This window comes from Scyliorhinus torazame, chromosome 3, assembly GCF_047496885.1.
Source record: "Scyliorhinus torazame isolate Kashiwa2021f chromosome 3, sScyTor2.1, whole genome shotgun sequence".
NCBI lineage: Eukaryota > Metazoa > Chordata > Chondrichthyes > Carcharhiniformes > Scyliorhinidae > Scyliorhinus > Scyliorhinus torazame.
Genome location: NC_092709.1, coordinates 96,946,562 through 96,971,596, shown reverse-complemented (window position 1 = coordinate 96,971,596; position 25,035 = coordinate 96,946,562).

Genomic DNA, 25,035 nt, shown 5'->3' with positions numbered 1-25,035 from the left:
TAAACATTGTGCTTACAGCACTTAGTGTGAAGAAGATGAGTGAAGCAAGGGACAGCTGTTTTGCGAAAGTTGACAAGAAATGAATGAATGGCTTGCAGCTAAGTGATCTGAGGGGTTTAAAACACAGGTCACAGTTGTTTTCTTTTCAGGAATGGACATGTGCTGCTTCCAGGTGAGTGATACAACTGTATATTTTTTCATTATCCCTGTCTGGACTGTTCTCTATCCTCCAGAAAGGGTTCTCTTTTCTGGTGCAGGAGGATGTCTGTGGGGAAGGGGTGGTCCCTTTACTTAGGAGATCCATGTGGGCATCCCCTTTATTTAGGGGGTCTCTTTAGTTAGGAGGTCCCTGTGGGGGTCCCTTTGGTTTGGAGGTCTGTGTGGGGTTCCTTTAGTTAAGGGTTTTTGGAGGATCTCATGGGGGGGGGGTCCCTTTAATTAGCAGGTCCCTGTGGGAGGTCTCCTTATTTGCGGGTCCCTGTGGATGGTGTCCCTATTTAGGGGGTGCGGGTGGGGGTGCAGGTTGGGCATGAGAGAATCAGCGGGTGGGGTGTCGCTTTGTGATGTGGGGTGGGGTCGGGGTCAGGTGGCAAGTCGTGGGAGTTCCCTATCGAGCCACTGGCTCAAAGTGGCATCCCCATAGCGGAGTTCTGTCAGGAACCCCTCGTATGGCGAGGATTACTGAATTATTCCTGATATGCGTTCCCAGTGGGAGTGAAAATCAGGAGCAATGCTCCTCTGGTGGGAGAACACCTCCCAAATGGAAAATCATGCCCCATATCCCTCAAATTTTATTTTCCAAAATAAATCTTGGGCGGGGTTCTCAGTTTCCCAGACTAAAAGCAGGATTCTCCATTTCAGAGACTACAGGCAGAATTCTCCATCTGTTGGCGCCGAAATCGGGAAAGGCAATTAGGCGGAGAATCGGCCGTGAGGCCAAAATCGTGGCTGGCAAAGGGCGCCCCAACAGAATGCCAAGCTCCAGTGCCTTGACAGCGGCATTAATTCATTTTATTCCACACATACAGTAAATGCCGTTCTCATTAACATTAGCGGGTCTGACCCGGTATTCTCCGGGGCCTCCGCGATGCTCTGCTTCCTTCAGAGGAATTACCAATGGCGAGGTTCACTTGTGGTTTCAAAAATCAGGGAACGGCTGAGAGAAGGGAGAGTGGGTATAGGGAAGTGTCGAACATCGTCATAGTGTGCTGACAGTTGTGCCGCTTGCCAGGGGGCTTCTGCCAGGGCTTAGGGGGGGGGAGGTGAGTAGTGGGGGGCTGGGGCCTGGAGGTGGGGTCAGGGTGGAACACCATTGCCGCACCCGCCAAAGCAGTCATGCTGTTGCGTACGCCGCTGACTGCCCACCGTGAACTTAATGCCATGGGTCATATGGGTATCCCTCTCGGCCACCCCCTTAGGTACCCTCTGGCCCCAGTCAATCAATCAACGGAATGGGTGCGCTCCAGCTCAATCAGTGCCATCTTGTTGGCTGGGACGAGTGATTGTGGGGAGTGGAGTGCTAATATGCGGCTGCAGCTTGTCAGCCTCTCGAGTGGCAATCGCAATCCTATCAAATCCAGCACCGTTTTACATTGCAATCGATCGTGTTCTACGTGACGCCGGTGCTAGCCCATTAACAGTTCCTGTATTGAGCCAGGAGCGGCGCCAATTTTACTGGAGCAGAACACCACCGACTCTGTCTCAGCATCAGCACTTGGTCTCTGAAATGGAGAATCCCGCCCCGTCTCTGAAACTCAGAATCCAGCTCCAAGCGCTGACGCCGGGACAGAATCAGTGGACTTCTACGACAGCACAATTGGCGCCGCTCCCAGAGCAATTCTACAACTGTTAATAAGGGAAACCCTTCATAACCCAATAGACCAAATCAGGACCTGTAATGACACACTGCCTACCCAGGTAACGAGAAAAAAACCCTAAGGGAGGAGCGTCCGAATTAACCAAAGAACGTCGGAAACAGACTTGCACTATACGCCTTTACAAAGAGGATACTCGGGGACAAAACGCCACCTGAACAGAGACCCAGTAAGACCACTTGCAGGAGGGTGACTATCTCCCCCATCTAGAGGAGACGACTGTCTCCCACCTAGCCTACCCCCAAACCAAAGAAGGGATCCAACATTGCAGGCCCACAGCATAAAGACTCTCAGACCAGCAAATCGAGCCAGGATTAACAGGCCACACCCACACCACCACACATTTTCCCTACTCCAACATCTCCAGAGAAGCTAACCACAAGGAATAATCACAAGGAACTCAGTCCTCTCTAGGATACACGATATGTCAGGTCTTTTGTAGGAGATAAGCACAGATTCTCAAGACTGAAAGTGACAAAAATTCAAAATAAAAACCCAATACAATTAGCTCTAACTGGCGGCTTTCCTCAATCCAAACAAGGACTTATCTAATCCGACCACTCACCACCACAATAACATCCACCCACCACCCTACCATGACCCTACTCATCTTCTCGATAAATGAGGTAAGGGATGCCTAAAATATACTCCCGCCTCATAAATGCAAGGATTACAGCACATAAAAAAGGCAAAAATCCTGTTTGGCGATCGGCTGGAGAATCCCCGTTTGCGACGAAATCGGGGGCGGCGCCGCTTTCGCGATGCTCCGCCCCCTCCAAAGCAGTATACTTTAGGAGCTTGTTGTATCGACAGCCTGAGAATGTTACCCGAGGCCCTCCCCCCCCCGATGCTCCGCCCCCCGACCGTCCGAGTTCCTGACGGCGTGGGTCTCTCATGCTATTATTTGTCGGGAACGCGGCGTGGCGGCTGCGGACTCAGTTCAGCGCCGCCACAGTCGGGGGAGAGCCGATCCGCGGGCAGGGGGGACTGTGGCAGGGGCTGGGGGCACTGGTGGGGAGGTGTTCCGGATGTGGCAAGCCTGGCCAAAGGAAAGGCACTATTTGTCAGGCTGGGGCCGCGTGTGGCCGGCGCCATGTTCCACGGCGTGGCCACTGCAGACCGCCGCTGTGTGCGTGCGCGGCCACGGACCCGGAAATTCTCCGGTTGTATCGGCAGCTAAAGCTGGGTGCTCCAAGCTGCCTGCCTGCTAGCCCCCCACCAAACAAAGGATCAGTGGCCATTTTGCACTGATTGTTCGGTTGTAAAACGCCACTATTCCCATGCCAGCATCAGGGTATAGCCTGAACAATCGCAGAAACAAGCCCAATGTGTCCATCGAACCTGAAACACCCAGCCTTCAAATTGAGATTGTGAAAGCATGGCAACCAACTCTCAAAACCAACTCTTATCTTGTGGATGATACACACTGCTGCCACTATGCATTAATGTTGGAGGGAGTGAATCTTTGTGGATGGGCTGTCAATCAAGCAGTCTGCTTTGTCCTGGATGATGTCCAGCTTTTTGGGTTTTGTTGGAGCTGCACACATTCAGGTGAGGGAAAAGTATTCCATTACACTCCTAACTTGGGCCTTGTAAATGGTAGACAGGCTTTGGGGAATCAGGAGGTGAGTTACTCACTGCAGGAGTCCTAGCCTCTGGCCACCTCTTGTAGCCACAATAGTTATATGGCTAGTCCAGGTCAGATTATAGTGGGGGATTCAGTGAGGGTAATGCCATTGAATGTCATGGGGCGATGGTTAGATTCTCTCTTGTTGGAGATGGTCATTGCCTGGCACTTGTGTGGCACAAATGTAACTTTCCACTTGTCTGCCCAAACCTGGATATCATCCACATCTTGTTGCATTTATACATAGATTGCTTCATTATCTGAAGGGTCGTGAATGGTGATGAACATTGTGCAATCATGAGCGAACACTTCACTTCTGACCTTATGATAGAAGTAAGGTAATTGGTGAGGCATTGATGACCATAAGACCATAAGACATAGGAGCAGAATTAGGCCACTTGGCCCATCGAGTCTGCTCTGTCATTCAATCATGGCTGATATTTTCTCATCCCCATTCTCCTGCCTGCTCCCCATAACTCCCGATCCCCGTATTAATCAAGAACCTATCTATCTCTGTCTTAAAGAGACTCAGTGAATTGGCCTCCACAGTCTTCTGCGGCAAAGAGTCCCACAGATTTACCACCCTCTGACTGAAGAAATTCCTCCTCATCTCTGTTTTAAAGGATCGTCCCTTTAATCTGAGATTGTATCCTCTGGTTCTAGTTTTTCCTACAAGTGGAAACATCCTCTCCACATCCACTCTATCCAGGCCTCGCAGTATCCTGTAAGTTTCAATAAGATCCCCGCTCATCCTTCTAAACTCGAACGAGTACAGACCCAGAGTCCTGAAACGTTCCTCATACAACAAGTTCTTCATTCCAGGGATCATTCTTGTGAACCTCTTCTGGACCCTTTCCAAGGCCATCACATCCTTCCTTAGATATGGGACCCAAAACTGCTCACAATACTCCAAATGGGGTCTGACCAGAGCCTTATACAGCCTCAGAAGTACATCCCTGGTCTTGTATTCTAGCCCTCTTGACATGAATGCTAACATTGCATTGGCCTTCTTAACTACCGACTGAACCTGCACATTAACCTTAAGAGAATTGTGAACAAGTACTCCCAAGTCCCTTTGTGCTTCTGCTTTCCGAAGCATTTCCCCATTTAGAAAATAGTCTATGCCTAGATTCCTCCTTCCAAGTGCATAACCTCACACTTTTCCACATTGTATTTCATTTGCCACTGGGACTCTGGAGTGTGAAGCAACTGTGCTCATCGCTATGCTACCATGCCCTCCACTAGATGGTGATTTTAAAAAAAATTTAGAGTACCCAATTCATTTTTTTTTCCAACTAAGGGGTTGTCGGAGTGAATGTTTTGACTTTGTGGTGCATGCTGGGATGCTCGACTATTGTACGAACACTGAATTCTGCTGAACACGAACTTTGGGTAAAACAAGTGGCCCCTGACCAGTTGCATCTTCCACAACCACAGGAGCGGGTGACCAAACTGTCAAAATAGCAACCAAAAGAGGAAGAGGCCCTAGACAATGAGACACCATGACCAAATGTAATCATGAGTGTAAAGAGCTGATTGGAACAATGTAACATAATGTGTAAGGAATTGATTGGAGAAATGTGATCTAAATGTGTTAATAAGGGAATTGATTGGCTACATATAAATGAGTACACAAACTAATTCCGCTTTTTAAAACTGTATATTAAGTCAGTGGAAGCCCTGGCTCGAACGAGAAGCTGTTCCACAGTCCGCGGGGTCCAGGACTCTTCTCCCAGAGCTCTGTAACAATAAATTGCTTCTCCTGCTTACCAGAAAGGTCTATTCGTGAATATTTTCACCCAACAGGGGCAATTTAGCGTGGCCAATCCCCCTACCCTGCACATCTTTGGGTTGTGGGGGTGAAACCCATGCAAACACGGGGAGAATGTGCAAACTCCACACGAACAGTGACCCAGAGCCGGGATCGAACCTGGGACCTCGGCGTCGTGAGGCAGCAATGCTAACCACTGCGCCACCATGCTGCCCTACTAGATGATGATTGATAGCTTCCACAGTTGTTAGCTTTGCTTCATTCATCGTCTTTCATGGTTGAGTAACTCTGAAGTGCTCTAACCATAATGTTTCTAAACATCAACCACTTCAAAGAGGGAAAAGTGCTTTCCAACACCCTCCCTTCATGCTTGAGTGATTTTGAAGTGGTCAGCTAGAAAGTGACTGCACTTAACTCTCTTTATTTAGAGAGTCTCCTTATTTAGTGGGTCTCTTGGGTGCCTCTCTACGTGATCTCGGGGGTGGGTTTCCTTACTTAGGGTTACTCTGAGGGGGCCTCTTTATTGAGGGGGCCTCTGCGTGTCCTCTTTATTTAGAGGTTCTCTGGGATCCCCTCTTTACTTAGGGGATCTCTTTATTTAGGAGGCTCTATGAGGGGGGGCTGATCATGTCACCCCCATGCTTTGGGGAAGGTCTCAGAAAATCAGAGGTTGGAGGACTGAATTGCAATGCAAGGGTGGGGGGCTGAATTGTGATGCAGAGGGATGGCCAGCCATGGGATCTAACTATCGGGCTGCCATTTTGAGCAGGTGGCCCGATAATGAAATTCCCTTGGAAATCCCTCACAATGGATAAGGATTGGGAATTGCTTCCTGATCTGTGCTCCAGCAGGTGAACATAGTCTCCCAAATTGAAAATCTCACCCTTTATTTCTAATACATACAATATAAAATACAAATTGTTTAACAATCTCTATTTCCTAACAGTATGGCAGAGATATTAGGACTCAGTGGATGATGAGTTCAGTGGTGTAGCACAGACAGGCTGAAGACAGTGGATAGATCCGGAATCTGAGAATAAGTAAAGATATAGTTGTTGCAACTGTTTCTGTTACTTGAAGATAACTTTGGTGGATCTATACCGTCCAGACTGAGTTGAGATGGCTTTTTGTACACGTGATTATATTTAGTGTTTGCTTTGTTGACTCCTGTGCAGTAAATATTCTATTGTTTAAATCACAGAATTTTGTGGCTTCATTCTTTCAGTTTGGGATTTCGTATTTATTTTTTAAAAGAAACGTTACCGTTCTGGACTAAGATTACCAACACCATCCTCATCTACCTATAACATGACCATCCATTTCCTACTGCCTCATATACTTACCAAGCCTCCTCTTAAATATATCTGCACAATTCGACTCAACTACTCCATGACAGTGAGCTCCACATTTGCACTTCGTATAGAAGTTGCTGCTGAATTCTCTATTCTTGGGCTATTGTATCTTATATTGATGACATCTGGTATTGCTTTTAATTGGAGACACACTGGGCGGGATTCTCCATTGGCTGATGCCAAAATCGGGAAACGCGATTGGGCAGAGAATAGCTTCTGATGCTGAAATCACAGCAGGTGCCGATTTCATGCGAAAATCGCAATTTTCTGTCACCTCAACAGCGGCGTCAATGCATTCCAGAACACACATACAGTAAATACAGTTTGCATATCATTAGCGGGCCTTGCTCGGTATTCTCCGGGACCTCTGCAATTCTCCGCCTCCGATGGGCCGAGTCCCCGACAGCGGGGTTCACTTGTGCTTTTAAAAATTGTGAAACTGGCATTGTGGCTGATGAGGGGGAGAGAGAGGAGGTAGGACACAGTGAGGCACGACTGTGGGCTGCTGGGCCAGACACTGGCCAAGCTGGTTGGAGTGTGGAGGGGTGGGGTCGGCCAGGGCGTGTTGGGGGGGGGGGGGGTGGGAGTGGGAGTGATGGAGGAAGGGGCCGAATGGCCGGAGTGACCCACCACATGGCTGGGCAGTGTCCAATCATGGTGTCCAGGCACGGACCGCCATAGCCGCGGCCTCAAGGCAGCCATCTTGCTGCACACCCGCCTTGGCCTCTGATTCTGCAGAGTGACACCGGCCGTATGGATGCCCCCACCCCCTCTCCACCATACCCCTCCAGCCACCACCCACCAACGGGGAATCACGCGGCCCACTCAAGGGCACCGCCCACTGTAGCCACTAAGTGGCCGCTAGCATGGGCCGCGCAGTGTAATGCTGCCAATGGCAGCATCCACCGACGGTATCCCTGCCATCAGGGAAGGGCTCCAAGGACAGAGGCCACTACGGTGCCCGCAGTGCCAACCTGGGCCACCACATAGCCTGTTGGACCTGGTTCAGCACTGGGCACGAATCATGCTAACCTGTCGGACTTTCACCCCCTGCAGACAATGGATATTGGAATTCAACCAGCAATGGGGGCCTTCCAGCTAGTCACCGCAGCCCTGGGGATGCCCTGTGGCTGTACGAGCTGGAGCTGCTCGAGGAGGAGGAAGCTGCAGCAGCAAAGTGTACCACAGCAGAGCGTGCTGCAGCAGAATAGGAGGCAGCCAGCAGGATGAAGAGCTGGCTGCCCAACAGGCAGAGGAGGAGGAGGTGCCAAGGAGGCGCCGCATGAGGCCCGAGTGTACCGGCAGCGCCTCTCATTCGAGGACGTGCCGCACCGGGCATGCCGAAGACTCCAGTTGAGCAGACAGTGCAACATCATGGCACACCTGGCACTGCGAGGGTATGGGGGAGGACACACTCTCCCAGTGGCCATCAAGGTGACGGTCGCCCTGAACATTTACGTCACGGGGTCCTTCCAGGTGCCGATTGGGGACCTGTCAGGGATCTCACAGACCTGACAGGTTCAAAACGCTCCCCCCGTCTGGGGAGTTGGTTCCTGGGTGACAGGGGTTACCCACTGCGGTCGTCGCTGATGACGTCTATCCGGAGGCCACAGACCGATGCGGAGACCTGCTACAATGATGCCCATGCAGCGACCAGGAGCGTGGTCGAGCTGTGCTTCGGCCTCCTGAAGATGCGGTTCAGGGCCCTCCAGTATGATGCTGAGAGGGCTGCCAGCATCGTGGCGACCTGCTGCGTCCTCCACAACATTGCGCAGCAGAGGGGCGGTATGCTGGAGGAGGAGGATGAACGCCAGGCCTTGTCTGACGTGGAGCATGCAGGGGAGGGAGAGGATGGGCAGGACAAGGGGCCAGGCCTTAAGACGTGCGTCTGGGCCAACGCGCATGGGATGCCCTGATCGCCTTCAGGTTGACCTAGGCGGGTGGTGGTTAACCAGCCAGGGACATGAGCAATGCAACCCACACCCCCACCTGTAATCCCCACCATGATACATACCTGCCGCACTACAGGGTGCAGGCCCTAGGCTGGTAGTAACATCGGGTCAGGTCCATGGGAAGCTGGATGATGACAACCCGTTCTGCGATAAGCTCTGGTGCTCTGCATCTTTCCACCGTCCACCTGGGGGATCCCTGCATGCGAGCTGGCCATTCTATCACATGGTCCCATCGGAACCCTGGGGTGACGGTGGTGGGCAAGATCAGAGGTGGGGAGGGTGGGAGCTCAGGCCACCCACAACATCTGCCCATTCCCCCCTCCCTCTCTGGCCAGTCCAGACCAGCCCACTCCCCACATCCATCTCACAGCACTGAGGCAGGTTGTAACACGGTGAACAGGTTTTTACTGTGACAACTTAAATACAGATTTGTGCCCTGACCCCTTTTGCTAAACTGTGTCCTACACCCGTGCCAACGTAACTGGTGTCTAACTTTCTGGCCTTACGGGCCCTAACACTATGCCTAGGTGGATCCACAGACGGAACATCAGGAATAGAAGCAGCCTGCTGTGATTCCCCCTCGACGATCTGGGTCCCCGTTGGTGACCGTCTTCTGGGGCAACCAGGCCTGGATGGGCCCGGCTGCCGCTCGCGTCCCAGGTGGCGTGGTGCCACCCTGTTATGCCTGCTTCCCACCAGATACGCCAAGGATTGGGTGGGAGGCTTACAAAAAAAAAAGTCCAAAGTGGTTTTCCAGCACCTCCCCTGCAGGAGTCACCGGCATGGACCCCAATACTTTCTCCCCCCTCGGGGTGCCATGTCGCCCCCCCGGGTTACTCCATGGGAGGGGGGTGTGAGCAGTCCTAACCCCTGACGCTCCCACCACCTTCTGGATCTGTGCCACATCAGCCAGTGACTGCGCCATTTCCCTCTGGGACCGGGCCACCTCCCTCGGTGTCTGCACCACGTCGGGCAGCGCTTGGGCAATGCCACCGAGTTCCCAGTCCTGGCCCTCTGTGACTGGGTCACGCTCAGAAGAGCCGCTGCATTGTCCAGGCGGCTCTGGCACATGGCTGCCTGTGAGGCGGCAACCCTGCCCTGGGCCTCGGCCAGTGCCTGCACAGAATGGCCCAGGCCTTGGACATGCTGATCCACAGCCGAAGCCTTCCCCCAATGCCTCAACCGCAGACACCACCCAGGCGGCATTGGCATGCATGGTCGGCACCATCTCCTGCTCCTGCAAGCGTTTGGACTCCTCCCTCTGTGCCTGCAGATGCTGGATGCGCGCCGACAACCCCCTCATGTAGTCCCTGGCTCAGTGACTGCATTTCCATTATCAATGGGACAGTCCGTTCCAGAAGCCCGAAACCCGTCTGGACGGCAGCTAGTCCCTGGGGTTGATCCGCCCTCTGACCGTCCGCCCCCTCAGCAGTTCCTACCTCCACCTGATGTATTGGATCAGCTGTGTGATGTGCACCAGATGGTGTCCAAGGAGCCTCTTCACTAAAGTGGCCAACCAAGGTGAGTGTCTCTGGGATGGTGGAGGATGTTGGAGACAGCTGTAACGGGAAATCCGTGGCATTCTCAGACTCTGAGGTGTCCTGCATCTCTCATTTATCATCCGGGCTGCTCGCCTCGTGTGCTCACTGGTTTGGGGAGGGGGGACACCGGATTGGCCGCCCCATCACCAGCTGGTCCTGCAAGACACAAGACAAGACGCATGATTAGACCGCTGGAGGGGTGGGGGGGGGGGTTAAGGTTAGGCTAATGTGTGGGTGAGGGTGGTGTTGGGGGGGGGGGGGGGGTCACAGAGAAGCACAACTCAGGCCTCACTTCCTTGCCCGTGGCCGACCTCCAACCCAGCGACCTCCCTTTCCTCCCAGCCATCAACCACCTCCAGGGCCCTCTGCTCTGCTACGGTCAGGGGCCACATATCCAGCAGCCCCGCTCGAGCTTCCTCCTGCTCCTGGCAGTTATGAGCAGCCTTCTCTTGGGGGGGTGGGGTGCTACAGAGACATGGCTGTAGGGTGACCAGGGATGGGAACTGAACATCTAGGGGTATTCAGTATTTAAGGAGGACAGACAAAAAGGAAAAGGCTGTGGAGTTTCATTGCTGGTTGAAGAGGAAATTAATGCATTAGTGAGGAAGGATATTAGCTTTGACAATGTGGAATCTGTATGGGTCAAGCTGAGAAACACCAAGGGGCAAAAAAGATTAGTGGGTGTTGTATAGTGGTGATGTTGGGAATAGCGTTAAACAGGAAATTAGAGATGCATGCGATAAAGGAACATCTGTTATTATGGGCAATTTTAATCTTCATATAGATTGGACAAATCAAATTAGTCACAATACCGCAGAGGGTGAATTCCAGGAGTTTTACAGGATGGTTTTCTGGATCAATACATTGAGGAACCAACTAGAAAACAGAATAATTGGCAATCTAGTTGTGCGCAACCCCTTGGGAAGAGCGACCATAATATTATAGAACTTTCCATCAAGGTGGACAGTGATGCAGTTGGTTCTGAGACTAGGGTCCGCAATTTTAATAAAGAAAACCACAATGATATGAGGTGTGAGGTTGGCTATGATCATCAATTGGGAAACATGAGGACCTCTGGTGGCAGCATGTAGGAGGCAGTCGCACGTTGGGTAGCTCCTGCTCGAGGCTCTATTTTCTGGAACTTAATGCCCGGTCCCCGGGGCAATTTTTAAACAAACTGGTGCAGTAAGACATAAGGAAGGAGGGGGGGATGTTTAAAACTCAGAAGAAGACTGTCGGGAAGAAGGGGGCAAGTGAAGGTTTGGAGTCGAGCAAAAGGGTCAGCCTGGCAGCAAGAAAGATGGCAGAGGCTGGGTGGGGCCAAGCCATTCACGGCAGAAAAGATGACCGAGGTGACGGCTGTGGAATTTGAAAAACAGTTTACTAAACACATGGAGGTGATGAGGAAGGAAATGATGGCGGCAATGAGTTTTAGACATCCCCCCTCCTTCCTCATGTCTTACTGCACCAGTTTGTTTAAAAATTGTCAAGGGCGGTAATAATTTGTTTTCACAGGTTCCATGTGAAGAAGGTCCTGTGTTGGGAGAAAAAACAGAAGCAGGCGGTGCGCAGTGGGCAGGAGCTGGTATACGCACATACCAGGATTTAACCTTGGAGCTGGCAAGAAGATGGCCGGCCTTTGGTCAAGTGAAGGCAGCACTGTACAACAGTGGCATGTGTTTTGGGGTAGTGTACCTAGCGAAGATGAGGGTGACCTACAACCCAAAAGACTTTTACTTCGAGACGGTGGAGGCAGCAGAGGCTTTTGTGAAGGCAGAAGGCCTGGGGCAGAAATGAGAAATGGTACTGGGGTTTGGTCTTGGACCGAGGGTTAGGGGGTGGAAGATTATATATAGTTCTATTTCATGTTGTTATTTGAGATTAGAGGGTGTGAAATTGCCTGTTTGGGAAGGGTAGGAGAATTTTTTGCGATGGCAGTTTTCTGGGGTTTGTGCATTTGCACTGGGTTTGTTTGTTTGAAGGGATTTTTTTTGTTTTGGGAACTGAGCATGGGGGAGGGGATTGGGAGGAGGGGAGCGTGATGGGGGTGGGCCTGGTCATACAGGTTTCAGTGGGTCTGGAAGGTGTGAAAAATGGGGGGAGGGGATCGATACTGGGAGAGGTGTTTGAGAGGAAGTGGATGGGGGGATTGTGGGAGGGGTGGGAGAAGGGCTAAAGGGACGGGACGGCTCAGGTCCAGAGGGCAGGGCCCGGAGTTAGAGACCCCCCCATCAGAATAGTAACGTGGAACATAAGGGGTTTGGGGGGGGCCAGTGAAGCAGCCGAGGATGTTTGCCCACCTAAAAAGCTTAAAGGCCCATGTCGCCATGTTACAAGAGACCCACCTGAAGGTGAAGGACCAGGTGAGACTCAGGACGGGCTGGGTGAGCCAGGTATTCCATTTGGGGTTCAACAGTAGGGCTCGGGGGGAGTAGCGGTGTTGGTGGGTAATAGGGTGAGGTTCCAGATGTAGAAGGTGGTAGATGCGGACCAGGGGGGTAGATACCTAATAGTAACAGGGGCGTTGGAGGGGAGGTTGGTGACACTGGTGACTGTGTATGGCCCTAACTAAGATGATGCAGGGTTTGCGAGGAATGCTATTCCAGACTTGGACTCACACAAGCTAATAGTAGCAGGCGATTGGACTATGGTGCAAGAGCGGAGGATGGACAGGTCACAGCCGCACCCGCTTGCCCAGTCTGGGGGCGAGGAAGGGCAAGGCGCTGGCTAGGCTTATGAGATTTGATTGATTGATTGATTTTCATATGTACCGAAGTACAGTGAAAAGTATTTTTCTGCGGCCAAGAATACGTACAGTGCACAAAAAATAGTAGTTAGTGAATGCAAAAAAGTACACAGTACGGAGCTAGTGCCAAACAAAGCAAATATGACATGAGCAAGAGCAGCATAGGGCGTTGTGAATAGTATCTTACAGAAAACAGATCAGTCCGAGGGAGAGTTGTTGGGGAGTCTAGTAGCTGTGGGGAAGAAGCTGTTCCTATGTCTGGATGTGCGGGTCTTCAGACTTCTGCATCTTCTGCCTAATGGAAGGGTCTGGAAGAGGGCAAAGCCTGGGTGCGAGGGGTCTTTGACAATGGTGTCTGCCTTCCTGAGGCAGTGGTAGGTGTAGACAGAATCAATGTGAGGGTGGCAAGCTTGTGTGATGCGTTGGGCTGAGTTCTCCACACTCTGAAGTTCCTTGCGAACTTGGGAGATGGGAGGAATGGATCGGTGGAGGTTTCTGCACCCGAGGGAGTGGGAATACTCGTTCAACTCTCGGTTTACAAAGTATATTCGGGGATAGACATTTATGTGGTAGGGAAGGTGTTGTTGGCTGGGTTTAGGGGATCAAGAGTACTCGACGATAGCGATTTCAGTGCGCCGTACTGGGTGGTGGTCTTGGAGTGGGGGGTAGCTCAGAGGCCAGGATGGAGAATGGACACGGGTTTGTTGGGGGACCGAAGCTTCTGTGAGAAGATCAGGCAAGTGATTAAGGAGTACGTAGGATTTAACTTTACTGGGGAAGTATCAGAGGTGGTGGTATGGGAGGGGATATCATTTAAGGCCAAGATGGATAGAGGAGAGGGAAGGGGGTGGCACGGTGGTGTAGTGGTTAGCACTGCTGCCTACAGCACTGAGGACCCCAGTTTGATCCCTGGCCCCGGGTCATTGTCTATGTGGAGTTTGCACATTCTCCCAGTTTCTGCGTGGGTTTCACCCCCAGAACCCAAAGATGTGCAGTATAGGTGGATTGGCTACAGTAAATTGCCCCTTAATTGGGGAAAAAAAAATTGGGTCCTACAAATTTATTTTTAAAAAAGAGGAGCGTCAAAGGCTGGTCGAGGAGATGTTGGAGGTAGACAGGTGCGCGGGGTATACAGATCCGGCCCTTCTGGACAGGAGGAAGGAGCTCCAGGCTAGTTTTGACCGGTTGTCTATGGGGAAGGCGGTACGCCAACTGAGCCGGGCGAGGGGAGCGGTTTTTGAATGTGGGGCAGATACTGGCAGGCCAACTTCGGAGGGAGGCGGCGGCGAGGGAGATAGTATAGGTGCGGGATAGGGCGGGGAAATTGGTGGTGGCTCTGGAGCAGATTAATAGGGTGTTTGAGGAGTTTTATGAAAAGCTGCACAGGTCGGAGTCACCGGGAGAGGAACGAGAGAGTTCCTGGATGGGTTTGAGTATCTGAAGCTGTAGGAGGAAGATAGGACCAGATTGGAGGGGTTGGTGGGGGAACAAGAGGTAAAGGAGACAATTGGGAAGATGCAATCGGGGAAGGTGGCGGGGTCAGATGTGTTTCCAGTGGAGTATTACAAGAAGCTCAAAGACAAATTGGTGTCGCTGATGGTGGGGATGTTTGAGGAGGCAATCGGGAAGAGAGTGCTACCACAAACTTTGGGACAGGCTTCGATCTCCCTGTTGTAAAGAGGACAAGGACCTGACGGAGTGTGGGTCGTTTTTGTAAGGGCCACGAAGAACCCAGCACGAGTTTTAAGGATACAAAATAATAACGTTTATTTACTATAACAATATATACATAACAGTAGCAGTAACTTCCCTTGCTACCTTCTCCTTCCTGCTGGTTCCTGAACTGGCCAGCTTTATTTATACTAGGAGTTTCTCCGCCCCCCTCATTGGGGAAGTTCATACTCCCATAGGATTGTGGGATAGTCATTAGTCCCCAGCCAATCGTAAGTAGGCAGGTTATAACATCCCTCCCCCCCCAAAGTCCAAGGAATCCACCGAAGACCCTGGCGAAGGAAGACGTCAAACTCGTTTGACTGCAGGCCGGACGCCAATTGCACGCGGCGCTGAATCAGGCGGCGTATAAGGAGACAGAGACCGGCGCTTCCGTGATGAACGGCGCGGTTGTACATCCACGGCCTGTGGACCCGAGGATTCCCCCTCTGATTCATCCTGTGTCTCCATCTCGGAGTCAGAGTCTGCTGCCTCCGTCATGTCAGCGTCTCTGTCTCCATTCGGTCCCGTAACGACCTGCGCAGGCTTCGAGTGAGGCACCAGTGGAAGACTTTGAGGACTACCTTCCCTTGTCTCTGGTCTTTGCGGCTGTTGAACTGAGCTCCGGGGGCGGGGAATCTTTTGAGGGGATGATCTTCTGGACCGGACGTGGTCTACGTGTTTTCGCTGGAGACGACCCTGGGCTTGCACTTGGTAAGATATAGGGCCCGTTTGGCGAAAGATTACACCAGGAACCCATTGGGCACCACCAGCAAAATTCCGCACGAATACTGGGTCACCGGGCGCAAACTGCCGAATCGGACGATGCCGAGACAATCCCTGTCCCTGCCGTTCTTGTGTGCGGCGTACTTTTGCGCCAATGTCCGGGAAAACCATACTAAGGCGGGTGCGAAGTCTTCGGCCCATTAGGAGTTCTGCGGGAGCTACCCCAGTCACTGCATGGGGGGTGGTCCTGTACGTAAACAAAAAGCGAGCCAGTCTCGTGTCCATTGATCCGGAAGACTGCTTCTTTAGGCCTCTTTTGAATGTTTGCACTGCACGCTCTGCCAACCCATTTGAAGCCGGGTGGTAAGGGGCAGTGCGGATATGGCGGATGCCGTTCATCTTTGTAAACCTAGCAAACTCCTCACTCGTGAATGGAGTGCCATTATCCGTGACCAGCACCTCGGGGAGGCCATGCGTACTAAATGATAAACGCATTTTTTCAATTGTTGCGCAGGACGTTGTCCCCTGCATCTTATGCACCTCCAGCCATTTGGACTGGGCGTCAATTAGTAGAAGGAACATGGATCCCTGAAAAGGACCTGCGAAATCTGCATGTAAGCGTGCCCAAGGCCGCCCTGGCCATTCCCAGTGATGTAGGGGCACGGCCGGCGGAAGCTTCTGATGCTCCTGGCAAATGGAGCAGTTTTGGGCCACCTTCTCAATGTCGGTGTCGAGGCCTGGCCACCAGACATAACTCCGGGCCAACATTTTCATCTTGGTCACGCCCGGATGCCCATTGTGCAAGTCTGATAATATCAAGAGGATGCCGTCTTCCACGCTGAACTCTGACAGCTTGGAGGAAAATGCCCGCAACTCGCCTGGGAGCTGTCTATGCTGCCCACCATACAGGACTATGTGCCGAACCTTTGACAAGACTGGCTCCGTCTGGGTCCACTCACGGATCTGTGATGCCGTGACAGGCAAGATGTCCATAAAATTTAGGGTTGCAACCACCTCACCGGTCGTGGGGGTCGACATGGGGCCGGTCGGTGAAGGCAATCGGCTCAGTGCGTCGGCATTTGCTATCTGCGTACCTGGTTTGTGCTCCAGAGAATACTCATATGCAGCAAGCAACAAAGCCCAGCGCTGGATCCGTGCAGAAGCAATGGGCGGTATTGGCTTATCCTCTCTGAAGAGTCCCAGCAGGGGCTTATGATCAGTCACGATAGTGAAATGGCGGCCGTAAACATACTGGTGGAAGCGTTTCACCGCGAAAACCACTGCCAGGCCCTCCTTCTCGATCTGCGCGTCCATTTTCTCCGCTGCAGTCAATGTGCGGGAGGCGAAAGCTATTTCGGGGGGCATGTTGAATTGCACGCATCTTCTCTCCGACGGGGTGCAGACCCTCGCGGTCCACCCGATAACCTAGGTAGACTACTTCTTTTGCCTGAAATACGCACTGTATGTGACGTAAACGGACTCCAGCCTCCGAAAGACGTCTAAGGACAGCCTCCAGATTTTCCAAATGCTCTTGCTCCGACGTCCCTGTAATCAGCACGTCATCTAGGTAGACAGCCACACGTGGTAAACCTCTCAAAATGCCCTCCATAACACGTTGAAAAATTGCGCAGGCAGAGGATACTCCAAAGGGCAACCTGTATATTCATACAGGCCCCGGTGTGTGTTAATTGTTACATATGGTCGGGAGGCAGGGTCCAGCTCCAACTGCAGGTAGGCGTGACTCATATCTAATTTTGTGAATGAGAGTCCACCTGCAAGTTTCGCATAGAGATCCTCTATGCGAGGCATTGGGTATCGATCGAGTCGGGAAACTGTATTCACTGTAAGTTTATAGTCGCCACACAAGCGAACTGTGGCATCTGGCTTCATTACTGGTACAATTGGTGCTGCCCAGTCAGCAAAACGGACGGGCCTGATAATATCCAAACTCTCCAAACGAGTGAGCTCCCCTTCTACCTTCTCGAGCAAAGCGTAAGGCACTGGGCGCGCCCGGAAATAGCGCGGCGTGGCTCCTGGTTCAACTTGGATACGGGCTACGGCCCCTTTTATTTTCCCCAAACCAGGCTGGAATACCTCTGGGTATCGTCCTAGCACCTCAGTCAACCCTCCAGAAACTGTTTGGAGGATGTGCTGCCATTGCAACCGCAAATGGCACAACCAGTCCCGACCCAACAGGCTGGGCCCATGGCCACGCACTACGATAAGTGGGAAACGCCCCTCCTGGCGTCCATAGACAACAGGGGTCATTGTAGTTCCTGCAATGTCCAGTGGTTCCCCCGTGTAGGTGTCCAACCTGGCCTGTGAGTCAGTTAATGTAAGGGTCTGTGTACCCTGCTTGATGCGGTCGAATGTCCTCTGGGCGATCACGGAGACCGCTGCGCCAGTATCCAACTCCATCTCCAGCGGGTGGCCATTGACCCGTACTGTCACCTTAATGGGGGCCACACGGGGAGCAGCCACACAATGCAGCTGCAGGCAGTCATCCTCCGTCTCCACGTCCTCAGGAGTGGTCGCCGCAGGTTCATCCACATGGAAGGTACGGCCTCTGGGCTGGTCCCAGTTACGGCCCCTGGGCTGGTCCCAGTTTCGGTCGGAACGACGGCGCCTCTGGCGTCCCCAGGACCGCTGTCCGCGACGGGGTCGGCGCCTACAAGTCTGACACGGACATGGCTCCTCATCCATTGGCTCTGGAGAAGGCTCCCTTCGGGGAGGAATGTCCGATGGCCACTGGCGTCGGTCAGGTCGTTGCCTCGCCCAAGGTACCGCAGGAGTGCAGGGGACGTTTTTGGGCGGAAAGGGTTGCACCCCAAGGCATGCACTTCCATTCCCTGTAGCTCCTGTACTCCTCACTCTGTGCTCTCTCGGGACAAGACTATTTGTATTGCCTGTTGAAAAGTCAATGTTGGCTCCGCTAACAACTTTCTCTGGGTTGCTGCATTGTTAATACCGCAAATCAAACGGTCGCGTAACATTTCTGACATGGTCTCACCATAGTCACAGTATTCCGCAATCCCGCGTAGCCTGGATAAAAAATCGGCAAGGGATTCTCCAGGGGTCCTCTCAGCGGTATTAAACCGGTAACGCTGGACTATCGTGGACAGGGTTGGGTTAAAGTGTTGCCCCACTATATTCACAAGTTCGTCAAACGTTTTGGTGTCCGGCGCAGCTGGGTACGTAAGGCTCCTAATCACCCCAAACGTATGCGGCCCGCAGGCGGTGAGCAATATGACCACCTGGCGCTCGTTTTCAGTGATATTGTTTGCCCGGAAATAGTAACGTATCCGTTGTGTGTACTGGTTCCAGCTTTCCAGCGCAGCATCGAAAACATCCAAACGTCCGTACAGAGGCATGGTATAATAGAAAACAACTTCCAACCTGTATCCAACAAAAATCCAGGGAGGTGGCTTCAGCAGTGGAGACAGCTATTCACTTTTACCTTCGTCGCCAGTTTTGTAAGGGCCACGAAGAATCCAGCACGAGTTTTAAGGATACAAAATAATAACGTTTATTTACTGTAACAGTATATACATAACAGTGGCAGTAACTTCCCTTGCTACCTTCTCCTTCCTGCTGGTTCCTGAACTGGCCAGCTTATTTATACTAGGAGTTTCTCCGCCCCCCTCATTGGGGAAGTTCATACTCCCATAGGATTGTGGGATAGTCATTAGTCCCCAGCCAATCGTAAGTAGGCAGGTTATAACAGTCGTTTGGGCCCATATTGTTACTGAATGTAGGCGCCAAGATACTGGTTAAGGTACTGCCAGCTACGTTGGTGGGCTGCCTCTCGAAGATGACAGGGGAAGACCAGACAGGGTTTGTGAAAGGAAGACAGCTATTTTTGAATATCAGGAGATTAGTGAATGTAATTATGATGCTGGCCGAAGGAGGTGGTTGTGGCGCTAGATGTGGAAAAGACTTTCAATCGGGTAGAGTGGGGGTACTTGGTGGCAGTCCTAGAAAGATTAGGGATTGGGCCGCGATTTATGGAATGGGTACGGCTATTACATATAATTGATGGCGAGTGTGCACACAAATAATACGAGCTTGGAGTACTTTGCTCTGCACTGGGGTACCAGGCAGGGGTGTCCTATGTCCCCTCTGCTATTTGCCGAATGCATTCTTTCAGGAAGTGGACAAATTGGTCACCTTGTTATCCAGGGAGGGGAGAGGGGGTAGAGAGATGGGCGTGTGTGTGGGGGAGGGGGGGGTGGGGGCTCGGGAAGGTGGTCCTGTAGAGAATGCGTCAGGCTGGGGGATTGGACCTCCATAATTTACAATAGTATTATTGGGCGGCGAACGCAAGAAAGGTGGAGTTGGGTCGTGGGGAAAGAGTCCCGGTGGGTTAGGATGGAGGAAGGTCTGTCTAGCGGGTCGGCGTCGAGGGTGCTGTTAAGGCCCCGCTTCAGATAGCCCTGGGCAAGTACTCTGGGAGTCTGGTGGTGGTGGCAACACTGAAGATTTGGAGGCAGTTGAGGCAGCACTTTAAGTTGGGGCTGGGGAGATGCCGATGAGGGGAATCATAGGTTCAAGCTGGGAGGATGGATGGGAGGTTTCGGAGATGAGGATCAGGGTATTAAGAGACTTGTTCCTGGGGGTATGTTTTCCGAGATTGGAAGAGTTGGGGGAGAAGTATGGACTGGGGCAAGGGGATTCGAGCTTCCCGATAGCGCCTCTCCCCCTCATTGTTGGAAGAGGCATTGACGGCAGGGAGATTGGAGAAGGGGGCGGTGTCAGCGATTTATGGGAAGATTCTGGAGGATGACCGTTGTTGCTGATTTTCTCCTTGGTTCAATTGCTCGGTTTTATTACCTTTGCTCTCGAGTTGCCAGGTATCTTTATACCGCCACGAGGATCAAGTCAGAGTAATGATCAATAATCCAATACACCAATTAGTAAGATTTAAATCAAAGCACATTTATTATACACAGTAATCGCTACTCATGCACAAATTCTACGTCTAAGCTACTTCTACAACTAAACAGGCCGATACTTAACTTTGAACTGGCCCACGGTCAGGGGAATAAATGGCCTTTCGTTCGGGTTCTGAGTCTGCGGGATTCGAAGTTGGTACGGATTGGTAGCTAGGAGCGCCTATCTTGTAGCGAGCGTTGAATTAAGACTTACGATTTTGATGTTCACTGGAGTCACTGAGTCAGTCACGGTCAATGTTAGTTCCTTTTGCTGGGTGACCCGGGCAGGAAGAAGAGAGTTGTGAAGAGAGGTGAAGAAGAGAGCGATTTGAACTTGGGGCTCAACTCTTATAGTCCCCAGGGGCTTCCCGCCTTTCGGGGCGGACCCTGTACCTGGTCCCAAGTGATTGGACTTTGTCCCAATTGCTTGGTTCGATTTTCTCCAATACTGGAGCGGTTCCCTGATCGATGGTCGGTCTTGAGGTGCTCATTCACCTCCTTTGTTTTGGCTCCTGCTGGCGCCGAGGAGTCTGGCTTTGCTTTGTGTCAAAATGTTACTTATTGTTCCCGGGGATTGCTCATCAGCATGCAGATGGCTGTTTACTTTGTTATGCTGATGGTCGCTGGTATCGATGTTGTCTGGGTTTTGCAGAGGTAAATACACAGCAAACCTGCAGCTGCTGGTTTTTGTCTTGTTGGCTGACTTTCCCATCAGCCTTTGCCGTTCGCCATTTTAAATCGGGAGTTGGCCACTTAGGTGGCTACACCGTGTCCATGGAAGGGATTAAGGCCAAGTAGAAGAAGAGTTGGGGGAGGTAATGGAAGGTTTGTGGTGCTATGAAGAGTGAACGCTTCAACCTCATGTGCGAGGTTGGGGCTTATACGGCTGAAGGTCATATATAGGGCGCACCTCACGAGGGCGAGGATGGGCCAAATCTTTGAGGGAATGGAGGATATATGTGAGCATTGTGGGAGGGGCCCCGCAAACCATGTACATATGTTTGGGTCCTGCCCGAAGCTAGAGAGGTATTGGAGGGAGGTCTTTAGCATCATCTCAGGGTTACTACATGTGGGCTTGGAACCGGGTCCCTTAGAGACCATTTTTGAGGTGTTGGACCAGCCTGGGCTGCAGGTGGGTGCGGGGGCAAATGTTTTAGCCTGCGCCTCACTGATTGCCCAGAGGCGGGTCCTGTTGGGGTGGAGGTCAACTTCTCCACCCTGTGCCTCTGCTTGGCGGGGCGACCTACTTGAATTTTTGACCCTTGAGAAGGTGAAGTCTGAGCTGAGGGGGATGAAGGAGGGATTCTACAATTCATGGGGACTGTTTATAATGCACTTTTGAGAAATGGTTGCCATTGAATATTGGTTGGGCGGGGAAGAGATTTGGACCTACCATCTTACTCTTTCGTTGCTGACTTTTACCTGGAATGCACAACTGGATGTACTGGATCGTATATTGAGGGGGTTGTTTCTGGGAATTATTACCGTGTTTGATTTTGTTGTTTATTTGATGAAAATGTGGAGAATAAAAAGATTTTTTTTTTTTTTTTTTTTTAAATCAATTGGGAAACGTTACTTAAAAGGATGATTATGGATAGGCAATGGCAAATATTCAAGGAGCACATGGGGGAACTGCATCAATTATTTATTCCTGTCTGGCACAAAAGTAAAATGGGAAAGGTGGCCAAACCATGGCTTATAGGGGAAATTAGAGATGGTATTTGATCCAAGGAAGAAGCATATAACTTAACCAAGAAAAACAACAGGCCTGAGGATTTAGAATTCAGCAAAGAACCAAAGGATTGATTGAGATGGGGAAGGGGCAGCACGGTGATGGTGGTTAACTGCTGCCTCACATCATCAAGGTCCCAGGTTCTGGGTCACTGTCCGTGTGGAGTTTGCACACTCTCCCCATGTTTGCATGGGTTTCACCCTAACAACCCAAAGATGTGCAGGGTGGGTGGATTGGCCTTGCTAAATTGCCCCTTAATTGGAAAAAATGAATTGGGCACTCTTAAATTTATTTAAAAAAAGAGAAGGGAAAAATAGAACACGAGAGTAAGCTTGCAGGGAACATAAAAACTGACTGTAAAAGTTTCTACAGATATGTGACAAAGATTGGTGAAGCCAAATGTCAGGAACATTATAGTCAGAACAAGGGAATTTATGAGGGACAAAGAAATAGCAGAGCACCTAAAAACATACTTTGGTTCTGTCGACACAAATGAGGACACAAAGATACCAGAAACGTTGGGGAACACAGTGTTTAGTGAGAGGAAGGAACTGAAGGAGATCAACATTAATAGATAAATGGTGTTGGGGAAATTGATGGAATTCAAGGCTGATAAATCTCCAGGGCCTGTTAATCTACATCCTGAAGTACTTCAGGAAGTGACTCTAAAAATAATGGGTGCATTGGTGATCATCTGCCACGATTCTATAGACTCTGAAACAGTTCCTACAGGTTGGAGGGTAGCTAATATAACCCTATTTAAAAAGGGAGGTAGAAAGAAAACAGGGAATTATACACCAGTAAGCCTGATGGCAGTAGTGGGGAAAATTCTAAAATCCATTATTAAAGATTTATAGCAGTGCACTTAGAAAACAGTGGCAGGATCAGTCAGAGTCATCATAGATTTATGAAAGGGAAATCATACTTGACAAATCTACTGGAATTCTTCGAGGATGCAACTAGTAGAGTTGATGAGGGGGAACCAGTGGATGTGGTTTATTTGGACTTTCAGAAGGCTTTCAACAAAGTCCCACATAAGAGATTAGCATGTAAAATTAAAGCGCATGGGATTAGGGGCAATATATTGCGATGGATAGAAAACTGGTTGGCAGACAGGAAATAAAGAAAGGCAGGCAGGCAGTGACTATGGGGTACCGCAGGGAACAGTTTTGGGACCCCAGCTATTCACAACGTAAATTTATGATTTAGATGAGGGAACAAAATGTAATATCCAAATTTGCAGATGAGACAAAGTTGGGTGGGAAGGTGAGCTGTGAGGAGGATGGAGAGATCTTTCAGGGTGATTTGGACAAGTTGAGTGAGTGGGCAAATGAATGGTAGATGCAATATAATTTGGATAAACGTGGGGTTATCCACTTTGGTAGCAAAAATGGAAAGACGGACTATTATCTGAAATTAGGAGAGGGGAATGTGCAATGAGACCTGGATGCCCTTGTACACCAGTCACTCACGACAGATAAGCATGCAGCTACAGCAGGTGATAAAGGCAAATGGTATGTTGGCCTTCATAGTGAGAAGATTCAAGTACAGGAACAGGGGATGTCTTGCTGTAATAATACAGGGCCTTGGTGAGGCCACACCTAGGATATTGCGTGCAGTTTTGATCTCCTTATCTGAAGAAGGATGGCCTTGCCCTAGAGGGAATGCAGCAAAGGCTTACCAACCTGAATCCTGGGATGGCAAGACACACGTATAAGGAGAGATTTAGTTGGTTAAGATTGTATTTGTAGGAGTTCAGAAGAATGATGGGAGGTGGGGAGGGGGGTGGTGGAATTGCATAGAAACCTTAGAAAATTCTAACAGGACTAGACAGGGTGCAAGAAGGATGTTCCCGATGATGGGGGTGTCCAGAACCAGGGGTCACAGTCTGAGGATCCAGGGTAGACCGTTTAGGACTGAGATGAGATGAAATTTCTTCACCCAGTGATTGGTGAGCCCCTGGAATTTGTTACCATAGAAAGTAGTTGAGGCTAAAACATTTTATGTTTTCAAAAAGCAGTTAGATATAGCACTTGGAGCGAAGGAGACCAAAGGATATGGGAGGCGGGGGGCAGGATTAGGCTACTCAGTTGGATGATCGGCCATGGTCATACTGAATGGTGGAGCTGGCTCAAAAGGCCACAAGGCCTCCTCCTGCTCCTATTTTCTATGTTTCTATTTGCAATACATTCAGCTACCATTTTGCAAACATAAAACGCTAAGTAAATGTGTTTGTTGACGTGTGAACAAAGAACAATACAGCACAGGAACAGGCCCTTCAACCCTCCAAGCTTGTACCGGTAATACCACCCTTGGCCAAAACCCTCAGCACTTCCTAGTGCCATATCCCTCTATACCTATCCTCTCCATGTATTTGTCGAGCTGCTAGAACAGACACATATACTAAAGAATCAAATCTCCACTGATTAGTATTTGGAAGAAATGGCTATTTACAGATGATCTGTATCTGACTGGCTGAAAGCTTCCAGCTGTATGCCTGAGCTTGGCACCAAATTGTCTACTGAACATTAGTGATATAAGAAAAGTTTGATTTAGATTTTTTTTACTTATAAATTTAATTAATGGTTTAAACTGTTTACAATACTAAAATAAAAGTGATTCATGGATTGCGTACCAGGTTAATAAGGAATTATTTGGTGTTTATTTATGAGTAATAAAAATTCAGCTTTATCTGTAGAACTATAAGCAAAACACATTGCTAGTCAAATCCACAACCATTAGACTCCTGGGCAAAGAGCACAGTGGACAGAGAGCAAATCAACCAGATTGGTAGCAAACAAACTACCTTCCAGTTATTTAGCATCTTTCACATCCTCAAACATCTCAAAGAGCTTCACAGCAAATTAGTTACTTTTGAAATAATTATTCTGCTCTTTTGTCAAATAATTAATTGATGATGGGAATTGTTTTTGCTGTTCCACAAATAGCAGTACTTCATGGATTGGGGGAATATACAAGACCAGGGTATGAAAAATCATTAAAACCAGTGACAAGCATGGCAGACTGCAAGGACCAAGCTCGCCCACAGCAAACTGGCTTTGCCCAATTTTGA